This window comes from Halyomorpha halys, unplaced genomic scaffold, assembly GCF_000696795.3.
Source record: "Halyomorpha halys isolate HHAL.00 unplaced genomic scaffold, Hhal_1.1 Scaffold1779.1, whole genome shotgun sequence".
Taxonomy (NCBI): domain Eukaryota; kingdom Metazoa; phylum Arthropoda; class Insecta; order Hemiptera; family Pentatomidae; genus Halyomorpha; species Halyomorpha halys.
Window position 1 is genome coordinate 4,672 of NW_027114365.1, and position 4,988 is coordinate 9,659.

Consider the following 4,988-nt stretch of genomic DNA (forward strand, 5'->3'; position numbering starts at 1 on the left):
AAAAAAAAAGTAAAGACAAACTAACCTATACACAAAAAACAAAAACTAAAAAAATACACTTTTCATAAACTAAAATTAACTATGAACTATTTAAAAACTACTAAACTTGTCACTCCGTTGTTCTTACCATAAAACTTCGAAACACTAACGTTAAACATTTGTATAAAAAAAAAAAAAAAAAAAAAAAAAAACTTTTACATAGATGAGAAAACTCCAGATCCTATTGATTATTCATTATGGGGAACTTGGGTTGTTATATGTGGACCGTCCTTGGTTTTTTTGGTTCTTTAATACTCTCTATTGTTACTATATTACATTCTCTAATTGTAATCAGCCTGAATGGTCCCTCATACCTTTGCGGCTCCTTACCCCTGTTAGAGATCACTCTACGGTAAACCACTGCCCCTATACCAATTTTCCCCACAATGTCACATACACCCTCGTTATGTCTCGCCACGCATTTGGCTTTCTATTTTTCGATTCTCTCCCTCACCTTGTCCCACATTTTTCTCAGTGCCATCCCGTTACCGACGATCTCCTCCCCATCGGATCACTGTGTTTGCGGCCTCCAAGTCCGAACAGAATTTCGAATGGAGTGAATCCTGTTACCGTATGCACAGAGTGGTTATAGGCAGCTATAGCTCTTATCATAGCCTCATCTGGTTCCAGGCCCTTATCTAGCTGGTTCACCCGCATGTAAGTGATCGCTTAATGTACCATGGAGCCTCTCTATACTCCCCTGCTCTGAGGGTGTCCTGGGGTGTTTAGATGCTACCTTACCTCCAAAGCCTTCATTTCTTCTCTGATGTTGGCATTATTGAACTCCCGCTCCGCATCAGACGATATCCTTTCCGGTACTCCATAGAACTGAAACCATAAACACAGCGCTCGCAATGCCGCCTCGGCCGATCTTTCTCGAATCTGATATGCCATGGCCACTTTGCTAAAGAGGTCAATCACCGTAACCCACTTGTAGCCCCTCCAGGTGAAAGTGTCAATTTGTAGTTCTACTAACGGTGTGTTTGCAGTTGGTGTCTCCTTGGGTGGGTGTTGTGTCATATTTGGTGCTGAGGCACACCTCACAGTTCCCGATTATCTCCTGAATCGTTTTCCGCTTATTCCACCAGAAATATTTCCGTCGCAGGGTTTGGTAGGTCTCATTCAAGCCTCGGTGATTAGTCTTCCCCTGGTGGTATGCCAAGGTGCCTCCCTCTGTTGATCTTCATCCTGAACGGTTTCAACCATCATTAACCATCCCTAACCATCTTTGTGGGTCCAGAAGTTCTTCCAAATTCTTTGGTGTGATTTATCGTTCACCACCTCCTTTAGCTCTTTCATCTCCGTTGGTCTTCCCTTAGTCGAGCTTTCGTTCTCGGATGTTGGCTCATGGTCGTTCCCCATCGTGCTTTGCGTTTCTTCTTCCCCTGGTGTCCATTCTCACAAAAATTGTCTCACCTCTCCTGACGTTTGTGGTTGTTCCTCCTCTATTGCATTTACGGTGATCGCACAGGATAGCCAGTCAGCGACTACATTTTCTTTTCCTGGTTTGTACTGGATTAAGATGTACTGGTTGAGCAGTTCCTTCCGTCTGATGACCCTAGCTGAGGACTCTTTAAGCTTCCCAACCCATTGAAGCGGTCTGTGATCTATATTTACACGGAATTTCCTCCCGAAAACATAGGGGCAAAAATGTTCTACCACCCACACAATACCTAACAGTCCTCGCTCAAGTGCGCTAAATTCGTAATGCCCCCTTTCGATTGTAAAAGCTGTCTTTTGCAGATCCTTCGGGTGCATCTTGATTTGGTGGTAGCCGTCCTTCAGATCTAAAGTACTAAAGATCGTTGCTCCACCCAGTCTATCTAAGATAGGTTCTAGTCGCGGTATCGGGTATCTCTTGTCTACCGTGTTCTCATTAAGGCCCTGGTAATCACCCTATATTTTTCTCTCTTGTCTCCTGGTGTGCCATTCTTCCGCACTGCCCATAGGGGGCTGTTGTATGGGGAGGTACTATCTACGATGATGCCCTGTTTTTTTAGATTCTCTAATTCTTCCTGAATATGCTGTCTATGCGCATGTGGATACCTCCTCTCTTTTACGTAAGTAATTTTATCTTGTTTCACTGGGATTTGGTGCATTGTTTGTCCGGTCATCCCCAGTAACTCTCCCTCCTTGAAGAAAATATCTGCATATTTGTCCTTTATTTCTTGTCTCCAATTCCTCCCCCCTCCTTGGATCGCACCTATCCGTTTGGTTTCTCCCATTCAAAGCTCGCGACACCGATATCTCCTCTTCCCCAACCGAATCCTCCACAGGTCCTTGTTATTCCTACCCCCGCACTTGCCTTCCCTAATAGATCGCAACCTATAATAGCCTGATATTCACGGGGCATTTTATCCACAATATGAACCCTCAATACCCCTTTTTCGATCCCCTATTCCTGTAAATCAATGTTTTACTCCCCTTCTACTCTACAGGGCCCACCCAGGGTGATTAATTGATAATGACATACCTGGACATCCATCTGAAGTTTCCTCTCACTTCCGCTCAGCTTCCTCAGCGCCTCCCGGCACAGGATGGTGTGGGAGCTCCCCGTGTCCGCCAGGCATCTCATGCCGCTCACCTTGATGATAGGCAGACCGCTGATCTCTCCTTTGATATTGAAAACCTCTAATGTGCGGTCTCCCCTCTCCTGGCACCCTCCTCAACTCTCTTGCCTTGATCTCCTTCCCTCACTTACTCGGCACCATCTACTGCTTGGCAGTTTATTGCTCCGTCCTCCTCTTCCTTTCCCCTATGTTCCTGAGGCTTCTGATGCTTCCGAGGTTTCACTAGAGGACTCACTAGGTCTATAGTTCTCTCGTCTTTTCCGCCATATCCACTGGAAATTTATTTCCATCAGTTCCCCTGGTCCCGTCTCCACCCTTCTGTACATATAAGGTTACTGTCGTGCTATGTGGCCTTCATTGCTGCACTCAAAGCACCTAGTGCGAGGGCATTAGGCCACCAGGTGTCCTACTTTTCAGCACCCATGGCACTTCCTGTCTTCTTTCCCTCCTCCATTGCGTATTCTGCCCTGGTTCGGTCTCCTTTCTCTACCCATACCTCTATCTTTACCACTGTCCCTGGGTTCTCTTCTCTTCCATCGTGTTGACGGATTCCTTGTGGGGTGGTATGGTACTCTGTTCCATCCTCCATCATCAACATCCATCCTTGCATCCTCCTCTCTAGGACGTCGATCATGTCTTGAGCACATTCCACAAAAGCGCGGTCCCGGGGTAAACCTTCCCTTTTATTTGTCCCCTTAGCCAGTTGCACCTTCATTATGGAGTCGATAAAATTCATCTTCCAACTGACAACATCTGCTCTTAGAGCCTCTCTCATCTTTTCTGTGGCCAGATTAAACTGTCCTAACAGCGTGGCTGCGTACTGTCTAAGGCCCATACTTATCCGTGTGTGGGATTTTTACCCTTTAAAACCACCACCCAACACCTGTTCATTCCTCTTCACAGGACTGCCGCTAGGCATTACTTCATGGAGGGAAATGGCTGAGTGAGGAGTTCTTCCCATGATTTTCATGTTTCCATGCTAGTTACATCTTCTAGCCCTCTTTTCCTCTCTCAACCTCTTGAGGCGACTGTGGAGAATCTCTTTACTGCATCCCAATGCTGGTCTGACCGTAGCATATGGCTCACCACATTTTCTGGTATGATGCTTCCTCCATACCCTCTCCAATTCGCCTTTCCTTTCTCTAAAGTGAATGCAAGTGAAAAATACGTGCTCTGCTGTTTCCTCTCTAGTCTGACATGCAGTGCATTCTCCGCTGTTTTCCAATTTAAATCGGCGGCCATACTACTTGCCCACATCGGGTATTAACCTGCGAGCCCACCTTCTAGAATCCGCAGCCTCCCAACGCTGCTGCCACTGATTAATGGTTATTTTTCGCTCTTCTTCTCTGGAAACATGTAAGCGTCGTCCATCATGCTCATCGCTTCGTAGAAAACAGTTCAAAAAGCACTAATGTCCTTAAACAAACTCTGCGATAAACTGAAACCATCTGTCTCCTGTATGATTTGGTAACCATCACTTCTTTCCAAATCGGGGCTGCATATAACATAATGCAGGGGACAACAGTGGATAGAAGCCTTCGGCTTCTTTCTCTGGCACCTCCAACGTTCAGTATAAGGCGTGAAAAAAAAGATGCTACTTTAGCAAATTTGGCACTGATATACTCCGTGTGAACATTAAAGTGGAGACGTGGATCGAGCATGACTCCTAGGTATTTTAAGCAAGACTGGGAACAAATTTGTTCCTTCCCACCGTGACAGTGATCGATTCAGTTTGCTTCCTGCTAGTTACTAGGAGAACCTTTGTCTTGTGATCTGCAAGTATGTAGGCCTACTGAAGACAGTCAACCTTGGACCATAGCAACAGCCTGGTTAGCGATGAGGGTAACTTCGCTACTTCGCCGCCACTACAACTGCAACGTCATCTGCAAATCCTACAACTGTGGCTCCCTCCTCCATGGCTATTGTGTGTGTTTTTTTTGTTTTTTTTCATGGAGGGAAATGGCTGAGTGCCGCCTCGCTTACTTCGCATGGTTTTTACGTTTACATGCTACAAACGTCTTCGAGCCCTCTCTTTCTCTCTCAACCTCTTGAGGAGGACTGTGGTAAATCTCTTCACTGCGTTCCAATGCTGGTCTGAGAGGAGCCTATAGCTCACCACGTTTTCAGGAGTAATGCGTCCTCCACAAACTCTCTGTTTACATCGGGACCTGCTCGTGTTATACTGCAGGTATCCCGAGTGTAATTTTATGTTTGAAATTAATATTGTGTGGAAAAGGGGGCTAAAATTGTGAGACACTTTCCGCTAATTAACATGCATGTATATTTTCTTTAATTTATAATGTTAATCCCCTGGAGGGGCAATTATAGTTAGTGTGTTAGATTAATTTGATTTAATTATTCATAATAATATATAAACAG